Here is a 15,621-nt window from a genome sequence, read left to right as displayed (position 1 = left end):
ACAAAACTAGTTCATTCATGAATATTTGAAGGTGATGTGATCCATCCACACACTTGAAAAAAAAAATCTTTGTTTCACTTTCCTCTAGCCTCTCATGTTTAAAAGTTCCAAGGAAGTGTGTGAATGCTTGTATCCCACCAATATGAAAAAAAAGGGGGGGGGGGGGTCGGGCAGTTTTTTAGCACCTCGCAAGACTAATTAGACAATACATGCTTCTGGCTGTTATATACCTAAACTCAGCATTCACAGTTGAAGAATGAATGAGGAGTTCTGTGATAAAAGAGGGATTGATGTTCAAATCACCTATTAGTTACTTTGCTTGATTACTTTTTAAATCTGTTTTCAGTAATCTGCTAGTGTTAGGATTACTGAAAGATAAGGACGTTTTGAATCTTTTTGTATGGAAGACCTTGGCCAATGAATGTTTGATAATCAGTGGATCTTCTGGGAAGTTACTATTAATCTGCAAATTCTTCAGAGCTTAATGTAGCAGGACTTTCAGTTGCCAGCAGCTCTCAGGTAGAATATCTTCATTTGGAAGGAAGCATGTCAAAAGGCTTCAAAATTTTAAAACTGGCTGTTGTTTTTTCATATTACAGAAGAAAATATACCACATCAAGACAGCCTTTTTAAACACAGAAAACTCAAATCTGATAGACAAAAGAGGATACTAAAGAGCCCTGAAAACAAATCTCTCTCCTACCAACTATTTCCTTGTAAAGTAGGTCTTTTAACTCCCTGGAAGTCTGTCCTTTCTATCCATCTTTTGTCAGGTTGGCATTGGGCCTGCTGGAAAGGGACACCCTGCTTGACTCAGTTGTTCAGCAGTACGCAATCGTGCTGTAAGATCTCTACTTGCCATGTCTCTCGGCCAATTTTTCTGGCTGACCCCAAGGAGCTCTGTGGTATTTTCCACCCAGAGTTCAGTTGTTCTCAGGAGAGAATCAGCCTTACTTTCTTGTAGCCTTTTCGCTAATGCCCAGTCATACAGATGCTGATGCACCTGCGCAGTAAGTTGCGACAAACAAGCAGTTCATTCTGCTGTGCATCCTACTACACACTACTGTTTATCACAGATAGACAGTTTATTTTTTTCATTGTATGTGGACCATAGGCATCTAGAAAAGATCCCTGTTAGGCAGTCCAGTTCTCAAACCTGAAAAGGTAAGGGCTGGTTCAGGTGTTTGAAAACCACTTATTAAGACCAACGTTTAAGTGAGGATGGTTGGAATTTGGAAAATCTGAAAAAGCAGCCCAGTAAATAAGACATGGTCATCCTGCAGGACACATCTTACAGTACTAAGTTATAGCTGAAGACGGTACATTCTGACCAGGCACACAGAGAAACTAGTTTAAGTACAGTTTGTATAATTTCCCACTCTTTACTTCCTGTTGCAGTGTCAACAGGTTTACAGCACTTCTGATGGATATTATTTACCAAAGCAAAATGTGATATGTCAGAATGCCCTGCTCATAGACTTTCCTAAACAGTCTCGTCTCTCAGGTGTCAACTCATGTCAGGAAGAAAAAGGGCTAATGAAGATAAGTAGACAGCTACAGAGCTGACAAGGAAATTCCTCCATTATAGCAGCAACTGAGGCTAGGGTTAAATGCATACAGCTATAAAAACATTGTATTTATATTAAAAATATATAATTCTCTTTTATATTAGCATATGCGTAATATTTTAAGTATAGAGTGCTTCTGAAAAATGGTGCCAGAAAGTCTGAAGTCCTAATTTAATGCTCTGATGCTATTAGCTACAGTTACCAAGAAACGATAGTCTAAAACAGGTTAGAGCCTTCTGTTCATTAATCATACCAAATTTACTCTTATTGCTTTCCAATTGGTATTTAATTTGGTCCTGGAATCTTGATAGGAATTTTCAATCTGCATTTTCATTAAAATATCAATAACAATTTTGCAAAAGCAACCCTGATGCAGATAGAGGCCAAAAAAATAAAAGTGTGTCAAATGTGGTTACAGGATACATGATGTTTTATAGGCTGTTAAAAAGTCATCAGCTAAATAATATTGTAGATTCCATAATTTTCAACAGGCTCTGTGATCTTCCAGTGTCTGGCATTTCAATTATTAAATCTGCCATGATTATAACAACTTTGCCTTTGTATTATCTTCCATGTTGCTGAACGAGGCACCCTTGCCATCTTCAGGGTTATCAATTTTGATTTCATATTCAAGGAAAAAGTGGGTTTTCGCAGTCCATCCTGATTGAGAAGCCAAAACCATGAGTTTTTTAACAATTGAAAATAAAAAGGAGAAAATGAAAGAGTGAAAGAGAAGTGAAATAAAAGGATTTTTTTAAATGATAGGCAATGTTAAAGAGAGAAATGGAAACAACATCATAACAGTAGAAGAGAAAAAAGGGAAAGTTTCAGACATGAACATCCAAGATTCTTCTCCTCTCATTATTTATCATTAGTATGCTATTCCTTATGATCACACTGCCCCAAAAAGAAAAAAACTCATGGTCTTGAAAGAAGGCACATTCAAAGAAGATATAAAGAAGTCCACCATTCTTAGTAAAAAAGAAAAAAGAAAAATTAAGTACTAATACTGATGTAAGTTAGTGACAGAATCTTTGGTATTCATCACTTCTTCAGTTGATTAAACAACTCATTGATTGGGCTTTCCTGCTGCATGTTGCTTCATTTGAAATCCTGAAAGCTAATCCATTCTTGCTTCTAGTTCAAAGCTGAAATCCCTTATCCCTCCAGATACTGTGTGCAGAAGCTAACCTTGCGTATTTTCAGGCCCTGCTAAACAATATGGAAACTTCCAAGCTATAAAGTGAATATTAAACTTTGTTGAAAATTAAATTTTATCTAAGGGAATAACTTTTCTAGACCTACAAGACAGTTGAGAAAAGACTAATTCAGAAAATAAAATTTACTCTGTAAAATTATAACTATGAAATATAAAGCATCAATTAAAAAAAAAATCCACACCTGTACAGCCTGAAGCACTGACCTACCCTGTTATAAGAAATACTGAAAATTAGTATTTTTTAAAAATTCACATTCAAAATGGTTGCTAAGTGACAAAGATGTACTAACATCATGCCTCCCTTACAAAGGAAAAAGGGAAAACAGTCCCAAAAAGAAAAGTAAAAGGGATGCCTAACTGACAAACAACATCTGATTACCACATCAAGAGAAGATAACCAGAGGAGGATGACTTGAGGAGGACAGAACTGACTGTTGTGTTTGGCTAAGGAACCTTGCTGATCTATAAGACCAAAGACTTTCCCTCTGATCGCAAATTTAGCCAGCCAGCAAACTGCAGGTTATACCTTGATTACCACAGTATTTACTATCTGTTAGATTGGACTAAGTAGTAGAAATCATTTACTTTTCGTAAAGTCAATACATACTACATAGGTTTCTTGTGTGTGTGCTGATATGGTATTTTTTGCTCATAAAAACTATATGCCAAGGTGTAGCACTTTATCTATATGCAGCTATTGAGGAATTCAAATGGGGCACCCATTCTGGAGGTCGCTCGTATGAATGACGACAGACAGAGACTGCTAGAAAAATCTAAATTCTCCAGCAGGAGAAGGAAGAGAAGGCTGTTGGCACTGATACTGATGTCCCAGCTCTCAGCTGAACTCCCAGCTTTATCTCAGAAGGAACCAGAGGGGTTTCTCTGAACAGTGATATTTTCTGCCTGTAAACGTAGGAAAATGAAGCCTGATCCTCCACCCTTTAAGATATACACAAAATCTGCAAATTTCAGACATGGGAAGATTTTCAAATGTGGCTCATAAGAATCTTGATGGATGGTCATTCTAATTTCTAAACTACAATGATTTAAGATGACATACTTTGGAAATTAGGGTGAATTGCTATGAAAAGATCCATTTCAGTCATCCTAGAAAAAAGGAGACAAATGCTCTCCCTAGTAGAATGAATTGTCAGTTAGTCTAAAGCCAAACCTAGGTAGACAAATCTTTTGCAATATAAGATTCATCTCAAACATTTTAGGCACACTTAAAACATAAGGAAAATACAATAAATAACAAGGGATTTGCATACATTATTAGTAAATATGCTCATGTAAGGCTTAAGGAAAAGTAAATTTCAGTCAATGAAACATCTGTTCATTTTGCATACAGTGATTAAAATAAAATGGGCAGGAAGTATAGTCAGCACTCTTTCTCATGATAAGAATATCTTGGTTGTGAGAAGTTTCAGAAACTGACTTCTTTCTTCCTCTGTTCTTAACTCCTTTTTAAAAGTCTACCAATGCATACTCAAATTTAATTATGCCAGTTAGTACTGCCACATCAGACATATGATGTAGCTTCAATTAGGAGGTACCTAATGGATATTAGTACAATTTAGCTTTGTAATTAAAGTTCTAAGAGCAGTGCAAATTCAACATTATGATTACAAAACATTAAGACAACATTGATGGCATTAAAATTGAATATTTTGAAAATGACCTTATAAGTTAATGTCTCTAAAAATATATATATATGAAATGAATACCAGGCTCTCTACATCTGAATGCAAAAGACGATGTTGCTGTCTCCATTGGCAAAGCCATTTTTTACATTTAAAATATTCTTTGCTAAATCATGGTTTTTCATGATTTAATTATGCCAATTGTAAGATATTCTGTCAAGTCACACTTCTGTTGAGAGGTTTTTTAGATGCCTTTTGCAATTTCTATTACCTCCCTGCTAGGAATCAAGTGTACTGATGAAGTTCCCTCCATTAGAATCAAGAAAATTTTACCCTTGACAGAACTCTGTTGCGGCAGTGAGAACAGGGAGGGCCAACTCTCCTGTTTCTCTAGCTTCTTCTCCCAGCACTTTTCTAGAATCCACCCCTACAATGTTCCGTGATAAAAAAGTATTATGATTTTCCTGCTGTTGGACAAGGCAAGAGTGGGGACAGCATAAGATCGGTCTTAAAGTACTACTGTTTAACAACTTCCCTTGATAAAACTAATACTAAATTTCAACAATGCCATGAATTGATTGCATTTCCTTATAACAAAGGAACAACTTAATTTCAATTCTGATTGTTGATCATATTTCTCCTGAGACACTCTCTTGAGGTAGGGTGTTATTTCATATGAACGACATATGCATTGTCCATTCCAAAATAACATTTTGCCAAGTGATGCTAACTCAGAGATGATTTGATAAAAGCATTTAGAGAAGCCAAAAATGTTACAGCAGTAATTAAAAAAAAAAAATGAAAAGGCGAATTACTGTCTTCATTACTGAGCTTGGTCTTAAAAATTAAAATCAAGTGCTAAACTGCAAAGGTGCTGCTAAACAGTCAGTCTACCAAAGGTGTAGCCAGTGGTGGTGCTGGTCTGGGATTGGCGGTTCTGTGCTCCCCGCTTCCACTGTCACCCAATACATAACAAAAAAACAGTAGCATGAGGGAAGGCATGAGGGTATGAAGAAGTTCAGCCTGAGTAACAAAGCGTCCTCCTGGATGTGACATTCAGAGAGGCGAAGTTAACTTGATGGAGTAACAGCTAGTAGCTTAGTCACCCTATAGAAATCCGGTAGGTAGCGCTGCAGCTTCCCTTTCGCCCACATGCCCACAGATTTCCTGTGTGTGAAAACAAACTTGTAGGGGAAAAAAGTGAGGGATATTGGTCACAATGCTGCAGTGCAACATGGAGTTGGGACATGCTGGGTACTGGTGGATGTATCACCATACTGTTTACAGATAGAGCCAAATGGTAGTATCACAGTGATGTACCCCATATAATCTAGAGGATTTGAGGCATCTTAGGTTTCTTGTTACCTTAAGAGCTCTTCTGTATCTCACCTACTTCATGAGTAGAGGAAAGACACTCTCCTTAGCTCCATCAGTCATAAATTAGGTTCAGGAGAAGACGGAGATCAAAGAGCTTGAAGTGCAAGAAAACCATTCTACAGTATGAAATGTAATAAGGAAAAGTTCATGACCTATATTCCCATAAGAACAGAAAAGATTCTCTAGGCTGATGTGCTGCAAAACTTATTAACGAAAGCATGGAACCACAAGTTTTATAATGGCAACCTATTCCTGTGTTTCAGAGTTAAGCTGTGCTTCCTAATTATGATATAATTTAAGTTTTTCACTCAGATCTTGCATGATAAGCATATTAAATTGCCATGATGGGCTACAATTTATCATGATCATTAAAAATGAGAAATTCAGACTGTGGTTGGTCATTAATCATGGTCAGTAGTACAACAAATAAATGGAGTGTAGTGCATCTTGGGAATCTATGAAACACAATTAATTTGAATTGCCAGAAAAATAGAATAAATGAATACTTATATAGGAAAGCAGAACATAAAGAGATAAATACCACACACTCTCTCAAATACAATTTTGGAATATTTTCTTTGCTGTCAGTGTTCCCTTGCCTCTCCCCAGAACATTTATAGATATGCTATGAACAGCTCTCCCAATAGAAGAATACCAACTAAGGTAGTTATCATTTTGCAAGGAGGCATTTTTACTTCAAGTCATTGCGCAAATTTTGTTCATGATTAGTTTTCTCTTCTTCAAAATAGGAATAATATGTGGCATGTTCTACAGCTTAATTAATACTTATCAAAGATCTTCTGAAAACGGCAATAAATTGTACATGAAGACATTGAGACTTTAGGCTGGTAGGATAGGTAAACTGGGATTTTACGGGTTCATTAACTTCAAACTATACTTTAACAAGAGTGAAAAACTTCCAGTAACATTGTGCAAGCCCATTGCATTGAGAATGTTTGGAAGGTTTCCTTGAAAAATTCCCAAAGTCTTCCTCCTCTGCTAATGTGATGTGGAGAGAATTTAGATATAGAAAGAAATATTTGCACAAGTAATTATTGAGAATACGGGGGAAATCAATAATGGAGACAGGATTTAGTCCATTTTGGCCAAGAATCCTCATGTCAAAAATGAGATTTAAAATACCAGTAAAAAAAACATTTAACAGCTCCCAAGGCATCCAGGTTGTATCTGCAATAAAAAGAGAAGCTGCCGCAATCCATGGCTAAGACAGTAATTCCACTGCCTGATGCATAAATCCTAGGGACCCTAACATGTTCGGTTCTATAAATAGACATTATTCCACAGAGGCCTGAAGTACATTCAAGATCTAACAACTTACTGATTATTGTAATAGGCTGACTATCATTAGAATAAGGCGGAGTAGTGTGGTTGAAAAATCATATTTTTTTGTTTGTTTTAATGTTAGGTATACTGTTGTTGGGTTGGGAAGTGAGGGCTGGTACAAGAACGTTCTCATGTTGGAATGTTCTGAAGTTCTTCTTTCTCAAATTTAGGTAATTATTGTCCAATTTTCAGAAAAAGATGCTACTCTAATTTAAACTTTACAAGATACTAGTCACTACTCTCTTTTACCCATGTATTCATACGTAGAACCCATTCTCAGATTATTCTTACTTTTAAATTACAATATTTTCAAAACTATATCTTCTGATAACCCCAAAAAAATCAGAGGAGAAACGGTTACTAAAAGAAAGGGGTCTTCTTACAAACTTTCATTTCATATTCCTTACCATGCATAAAACATGCTCCAGCAAAATGCATTTCTATTTTTTTTAAAGGTAATGTGTAGGATATAGGCGGAAGAGAAGGGGCAGGGAAAGGTGTTGCTCTATGTTGAAAAGAAAATAACTTTCACATGCAGAATTTGCCACCTAATCTGAAAGCTTGTGCATCCAAGACAAATGAATTGGACTGTACATAACTGTTTACCTAATACTAATTCACTGTCCAGTTCAGGACTGTGGTGTTTGTGCAAGCCCAAACCAGACTCTTCTTTTGTAATACAGAAGTATCAAAAAATATATAGTTCTTATTTGTATATATCACAGAGCCACAATGTACTGAGACTCATCTTCTCAAAAATGATCATCTTGGGATATGCAAATCATGGCAGGCAGGTTGCAGGCATGCAGGGCGTGAAAACGCTAACTATAATAGAATTCTCCACTGCGCCAGTTAAAAAACTAGTTACTTTCACAAACATGAAAACCACTCACCCTCCAAAACCTATAATTACCTTTTAATCAGTTATTGAAACCTTGTTCAAGAGGCAATGTTGAAAGTTGATAGCTGTTGTTTTTTAAAAAATCAAACTTTGTTGTTGTTTTACAGATCAGGGTTGTTTTGTTATAGACACAAAGATTCTCACTGCTAATTGAAAATAAACATAGTGGATACTCTCAAAAAACAAAGTATTTGAGGTATTTTTTGGAACATTCTATGAATTGTCATAGGCTGCGCTCTTTTGACCAACCTAAGAGAATGCAGCTACTGTTAGAAGTTGAAGGCTTAATTTATAAGATACCATAATACTGACAAGTTCATACAAAAGGAGTCCGTTCTATTGTCCTTTCCTTTGAGAAGAAAAATTGCTTCAGACTTTTGTTAAAGAGATATAGTAATGAAGCATATTTTTTTAGGTATTATATAAGCATGAATAAAAGGTTGTTTTCTAAGTGGTGACGTGACATCTTTTTAAAGCACATGAAGACATTTGTCTTTTTGAATTCCACCCAATGCAAAACGATGTCATGTAGAAGTAAACAGAAGTGAGCATCAACCACATTTCAGACATGAATACATGGTGTTCTAAAGTAACAGCTGTTCCTTAATGAAAAAATTGATGAAAAAATGGCCAGCATTTGAGAAGAAAAAAAACAACGTTATCACCCCTGCAAGAATTGCTGGAGACCAGATGTTAAAATCCAGTACGGTCTGTTTATTTCAGAAGAGAGTGCTGTAAAAAATGTTAATCAGGTATTTTTATGTGGTTTAGGTTGTTCTACTTGACTCTTTCATAGATGGATGTTATCAGTATCAAATCATTACACCATAACTAAAGTCAGGGTGTTACAGATCAATACAGAAGTAACTGGTACGAATACAGGATAAAATCATTAAATAAAGTAGGAAGGTACAAATACTTTCATTTATATATAGCATGTATACACACAAGAAAATAGTAAAGAGAAAGTTAAAAAAAGGTAAAGAAAAAAACTATAATCAGGAGTCAATATGAAGCTACCCTTCCACAGTAATGATTCTTTGAAAAGCCTAGCAGAAGCTAATGGGGAAAAAAACATCCTGGCAGAAACAAGCAGCATCCTAAACTGCATTCTTAACGTTTTGATCAAGTGAAAATATGCAAAGTACAATATCATACCACACAGATGTACCAAGGTAAAACTAAAGTTATTCCAATTAAATTAGTGATATACCTCTGCAACTGCAAACATAACTTGGGACAAGATTCAGGCCTCCTAAATTATAGCTGGATTGGAGAGAGGGACAAACTAGCTGGCACACGAGGAAGGCTGTTCTATTATCATTTTTCTTAAGAAGAAAAATGCTTTGGGAAATAACTGACTGGACTGGTGACTCATAATGAGATATTTTTGGAAAACAAGAACGTGTCAAATCACAACTCAGGCAAGAGATTACAAACATACAAAATCTATGTTCACAAAATGTGGGCCTGGAAGGCTTTGTCCCAAGTGTTAAGGGGGACAGAGAGCTCTGACCAGGTCGCCTGGGCCTGCTTCATGATCAAGCTCCAAAAGTCAAGTAACCTGGGAAGACACATCCCACAGAAATCTGTAAGACACAGGCCCCCTACCCTGAGACATAATTCTGTGGGCTTTGTATTTAATAACAGGACCCCAGCTTTCCTATGGTTAAACACCATTTCAGTTCAACTATATCTTTACCTTATTCATAAGAGCACCAATAATAAAACCATAGGGTCAAAAGCGACTGACTTTTACAGCAGGGTAAATCCTAACATTACTCTGGATATAGGAACAATGTCATAAATGAGAGAGCAGAGCCATGATGAGCTCTGAGTGACTTACCCTGGGTCATTCAGCAAACAGCGGGGTTTTACAGGGCTTAGAGAAGGTCCCAGTGAGTTGATGCAAGCACTGGTTCATACTATACGCAAGCAGAGTGTCCTAAAAGAAATCCCTTGGTGGGTTAATTTAAGGAAGCAGGCAACACTATATTTTGTCTTGTAAAACCTTGTTTATATTTTTTCTTTCTTTGGACTTCAGAAAAACAGAGGATTTTGCGACTGCCAAGACGGTGTTTTACATCTCCTGCCCCTGGGTGTTTTCCACTTTAACCTTGTGTTGATACTTTCAAAAGATATTCAAAGCAGATGGTTTTATAGATTCTCCTGACTGAGCTCAGCTTAACAAATTTACCTTAACACAATATAATATAGTTTACTGAACCCACAAGCAGACATAGACATCTGTGATACATTGGACATTTTTCCTATAAGATTTTGCCAGTGGTAAACCTGAAATATTTATTTTCAGTAATATTCACTTATCTCCCTTCACATTTTGAAAGCTTCAAGATGCTAGCAGCTGTTAAATATTACTTAAAATGATCTTTCATTAGGTTTTCAGTGCCTTAATTCCAAAAAGAAAATTAGTACTGAGATGGCAAATGAGGAGGTATTGGGTATTGGAAATAGTTTTTCATTCTCAGTCAGATCATATGGATAGTAATTCTGCATCCAGAAGAGCACATTTGTGCATGTATGTGCAAGTACATGACATGGGTGTCAGTGTATCACCAGCAGTCTCCCCACTATTTTTTTATAATTAAAATGTCTAGGGACAAAGCTATTTGCAATAGTCCAACTTCCCTTAATGCTTTAAGAACTTCTCTAGTGCATAGGTTCTTGTTGCCGGCTTTATTGCTACTGAACTCTAGAGCAGGTCTAGTGTGTGGCCTCTATGTGGAAATGGTTAATGTGTGACAGGTTCAATGATGCACTTGATGACCAGTAGAACTGGTAAGATATTGTTTGACATTTCCGGTGACACTAGACATCAGAAACCACAACATAACACAAGATAGTTCTGGTCACTATATTGGGAAACAACTGTGTGGTAATATCAGTATGCCTCTATTAGCTTTGTCCTTGAACTCACTCAGATTTCTTTGATAACAGACCTTTCCTTTTACAAGATGATTTTTGCTATTAACACTGTGAGAATAAAATGCTGGTGAATGAACAGCAACAACCGAAAAAAATCCCAGCTGAATTAAATTATTGTTTGTAAGACATTCAAAGATATTGATCTGCCTCACTTATAAGTAATTCATGCAGCTTAGTGCTGAACAAAAGGTACAATTTTAAGAAAATGTGCTGTAGGACACAACTTCTAGAATAATTAAAAACTTAAAATTACTTCTTTTGACTTAACACCTTTCTTTCACTTCAGAATAATGTTACAGGACTCAACAGTATAATGGCAAGAGGTTTACAGAGAAAAATTAGGAACTGGTTTTTTTGCATTAGGCCTGTGAGATTTTCTGTTATATAATCCGATTGATACTTTACCTCTCCCTTTAACTTTCAAATATACTGCAGATCATTTAAAATAAGTAGGAAAAAAAAGGAATAAAGAAAAGACTGGCCATCTAAATATTCAAATGTAGCCATCCTTAGAAAATGTAGGTTCAGTTATTGCTTTCATCAAATCTAAGGTTTTTCTTCAAAAATATAAGTGTGATAAAGCAGTCTGCTAAATGTCTCCCTTTCCATAATACTGGCCATCCAACTTCTTGTGTTGGATTTAAATGTATTCATATATGACATAAATATGGGCAAGAGAGGAGGAGTGGTGAAAGAGGCAGATTGATAGGAAATGTCCTTAATAAGCTTTACGGATTGTTTAGTCTCATAAAAAACAAGTTAGAAGGCTAAAGATCCATTTGAAATATGTGTAATTTGTGGTTTAACCCTGTGCTTGACATTTAACTTGGTTTTACCGAATCCTTAATCCTTCTGGCCTTCGAGCCAAAATATCTTTTAATTAAAAAGCTATAAATGTGCCCCTCTGGCCATCTCTTAAATCTGCAATCCTCTTAAATTTCCCCTTAAAAGTATAATCCCCTTATTTCCTTAGAGAGAAATCCTGGCTCGGCGACATGATGGCACAACGCCCAGCAGAGCTGAGCAGCCGGCTGGGACGCTGCACTGAGAGCCTTCCTGTGCAGTATTGGGATGGTGGAAGCCGGAGCAGGGAAACGCTCTGCTCCTCACCTTCCTAAAGCTCAGTCAGGCACCCTTTCCTAACGAAACAGTAAGTCAGGAACAGCATAAAACAATATGTAGAGGTCCTTCTCTGACTGACTAGTAATCACGCATATAGCCACTACCTTTTGCTCAAAATCAGGACAAACTAGGGGCACTACCTGGGGCTCTACTGAAATCGGTGGCGGATCTCCAATGGTGTGCCTGGACTTCACCTGAGATGTTTCCGGAAGCATGAATGGAATTAGACTGCTGCTCTTTGTGCAGCTAGACAAGTACTGTACCTCTCTGTCCCCCATCTTGGACCTTGGTGTGATTGATAAACTCAGTCAGGGGAACAGGTTGCACAAAGGTAAATTTTCTGGTGTATACAACAATGAATCTTTTCTATCCATCATCATCTTTTTAGTATCAATTGTACCAACCAGATCCCATTCAACTGATAAACCTTGCATAGCTGAGTCTTTGGATTTTTAATTTCCATCACACATTTTAGTATTAATAAGAAATAAAAACAACCCCATTAATTTCAAATCGTAGTTGAGAAGAACTGAGACAAAAAGTAATATCCATTAGAGATGCAAGGTGAAACTAGATCTTTCTAAAAAGAGATTTTTTTTCCATCTTTCAAGAAAAAACATTTGTACTTAACAGGAAAAAAAGGTTTATATGCTGTGCCAAATTATTGTTCTGTCGCAAAATTAAAAATCAAGATTAGAAGCCAACCATATTTCTCAAACATGACATGTTCTCTGCACCATATGCTCTGAAGAGAGATTCATTTAATTGTTTGGAACAAATCCATATAGTTGTCAAATTCCAGGACTCCACCCAAAGTCATGTAATAGGTTTCTTCAAGGTGCATGGCATCACATTATGCTGTTTTCCAGACTTGAATTACATTACTTTACCTAAAAGACGTTGACAGTATCTCAGTCTGATAATATATACCTAACCTCAACAGGCAATGAAATCAGTGCTTCAATGCTAAAAATGACAATGCAGAACAAGGTCCTTAAATCATCTATATTAAATGCGAAGAATTAGATACCTAAGAGTGGTGTTTACAACAGCCAGCCAGATGGGACACCACAAGCAGCCAGACTAAGGCAAATTGTGATTCAAAAGGCAGTAACTAAATTACCTAATATAGAACCCAAATAATCCCCTTGGAGGGCAGTTATCCACATCTTAGCAGGTGACTACTGGCTGCTGATACCCAAAAGTAGAAAACCAAAGTCTGAGCAAAACACCGGCTGTATACAGCAAAAGTTTATCTAATACAGGCATCTTTGCACTCTTAGAAGCATCCTGGCCTGAGCTCTTTGCTCCAAAGATAATTTGTATTTGGGACAGGCAATCACACACCTAAACACTGGCCAAAAGCAGCTGAAGAGGCTAGAGCTTTTAAATATGTGCAGACCAAGCCTAACACATGTTAGCAGAACTACGTTTAAGATAGTGGCATCTGTGGAAATGCCACTCACCTTTTACATGATAATCTAGGGCTCCCTGTAATGTTTGTAGATGCTGTTTAATGTGAACTTTGAGTTGGACCTTATGTAAAACACATTGGTTGAGTCCCAAAAGAGAAAACAAATGCGCTGGCCCAGAGTTTCAGAGGGGAGGAGGCTGCAAGAAAAGGAAAGAACTAGTGAAGAGAAAGTAAAGTGAACAGACCCAATGGGAGCCCCCGATATGTTAACTTGCATATGTTGTTTTGTTATCTTTAAAAGCCATTCCATTAACAAGGAGGCAAAGGGGAGAAAAATCCAAGTTACAACACTGCATGCATTTCTGGGCCAATCAATTACACTTGAGAGTCTATTTACCTATCCCAGGAACACTGACACAAGGCAACTGCTTCCAGCACGAAGGCACAAGTTTCTGGGGGCATTTTTTCAAGCACAATTTTTTTTTTTTCAGGAGTCTACTGCACACTGTGAAGTCAAAGAACTTGTTTAAGAATCACCTATGAAATATGAGAACTTTGGAATCCATCCTATAAAAGAGGGCTTAACCATTCCTAAGTACTGTATGCACTTCAACTTAAGAGCTGAAATAACAGAAACAGCAAATATTTAGCTAGAGAGGCTAGTGGAGCAAGGAACAGAGTGGCTAGTTGAACAGGCAAGTAAGTAAGAGAAAAAGCAGCTCAGAACACAAAATGAGCTGCAGCTTGAATTGGACTTTGTTACCCAGCAGGACAGGTTACAAAAACTCAGGTCTTGCTATGAGTTAGCCTTACTACAAAAGAGCAGAAGCAAGCAGCTGCCCTAGCATTTGCCTCAATGAAGAAAAGGCTATACAATAGTGATACTCTGGGAATTAAGCACCTATGTCACCATATCTATCTAGTTTGCTGTGATTTTATTTTCCCCTTTAATAAAGTGTTATCTATTAATCAAAATTACATTTGTATGTGGGGCTAGGTCTACATTAAACAAGCAGTGTGAAGCAACAGGAGCAGAACTGTAGGGTGAAGCAGCTGGTGGTGAGGACCCACCGTCTACATGATATATGAATGGTTAAGTGACTTTGCCTTGATCAAGCTGTAGTCTGGTTCTACGTGTTCCAGCATTCATTAATTATTGGGGCACACAGGTGCATGCCTGGAGCACAGCTTTGAGTTTACATTCTTCAATGTAAAACACACGGCAGTAAGTGGAGGGGAGATTCACTTCCAAATTCATGCCTGTTATGAGTTAATTGTTAATGCAGACTCATCCTGAGTACTACAAAGTATAATGTTATTTTTTCCAGTGTTTCTGGATGAGGGGGTTACCACCGGAGTTACACTAGCAATCCTTTTTAAATTTAAAACTGCTGTTCTTGCCACCCATGAAGGCCTAGCGGGATAGCAACACTTACAACAATAATATTCATATTATTCGTATTATAGAATATTGGTGAAAAGTATTTGTGAGGGATGGAAAAAGACTGGTGCGTATTTCAGCCAGTCTGCTCACCAACTAAAGGACAGCATCTAGATGAAACCAGAGCTTTCCAAGCCCCATAAAAGGCATAACCACCATTTTCTCTTTTTTCAAAAGAATGCAGAAATAATTATAAAGTACAACACAAATAAAAACTGTTCTAAATCAGTAGCAAGCATTTCTACAGAAAGTGGAAGAAAAATGGGTTCAAGCTCTCTTCTGTCCAAATGGGCTTGAAGCCACTCATAGCCTCTACTTCCTCTTGATGCTTGAATGTCCTCACTCCTAAGCCCTTACCTTTCTATTCCAAATCAACATTTGATGCTTTCTTCTGCAGCTGCCCAATGATCCCATTTCAACTGGAAGGTCACAAGATAGTTACATGGTGCAGCAGAAGCACTTGCTGCTGCAATTGTGTCCTCTTGAGCAGAAGAGGGTCCAGAACCCAGTGCCAGTCCTTGGAAAGTACTTAGTGACAGACTACTATTCAAGTAGCAGGCTGCAGTTGGTGGACTCAGTGCTGCTGGTAGGTTAGCTGTGCCCTGGCTGCACCTTGAAGATTACTAGACCTAGACATGGGGAACCA

The sequence above is a fragment of the Dromaius novaehollandiae genome, chromosome 4 (genome assembly GCF_036370855.1).
Source record: "Dromaius novaehollandiae isolate bDroNov1 chromosome 4, bDroNov1.hap1, whole genome shotgun sequence".
In the NCBI taxonomy this organism is placed as follows: Eukaryota; Metazoa; Chordata; class Aves; order Casuariiformes; family Dromaiidae; genus Dromaius; species Dromaius novaehollandiae.
The sequence above is the reverse complement of the archived record's forward strand: the minus strand, read 5'-3'. Positions refer to the sequence as shown.